The following is a 337-nucleotide window of genomic DNA, read 5'->3' as shown; positions in this document are numbered from 1 at the left end:
GATTGACGAGCCCAAAGAAGAAGGTAGGACTGTTATCTTGGTTAACGTTTATGCTAAAGCATGGTATTATCTTAATTTCAGTAATGTAAGATAGTAGCTTCAAGAATTAGAAAAAAAAAAAAATTATATTTAAGTAGAGAAGTTCTTTCTCAAGGATTTTGCTTGTGCTGTGAAAATTGACTTGGGAATAAGTAGCTGATTTAGAGGAGGAATCCTACTGTGTCCTGGTGTTTTGTATTGTGCCAAAAAGTCTGTTTTGAAAGTGTAACCAGTGTGCCATGTGATCAATGAGTACTTAAGACACCAAATGCTAAAGACTTCAAACAATTTTTTTTTT

The sequence above is a fragment of the Penaeus monodon genome, chromosome 21 (assembly GCF_015228065.2).
Source record: "Penaeus monodon isolate SGIC_2016 chromosome 21, NSTDA_Pmon_1, whole genome shotgun sequence".
Taxonomy (NCBI): Eukaryota; Metazoa; Arthropoda; class Malacostraca; order Decapoda; family Penaeidae; genus Penaeus; species Penaeus monodon.
This window is presented reverse-complemented; position numbering follows the sequence as displayed.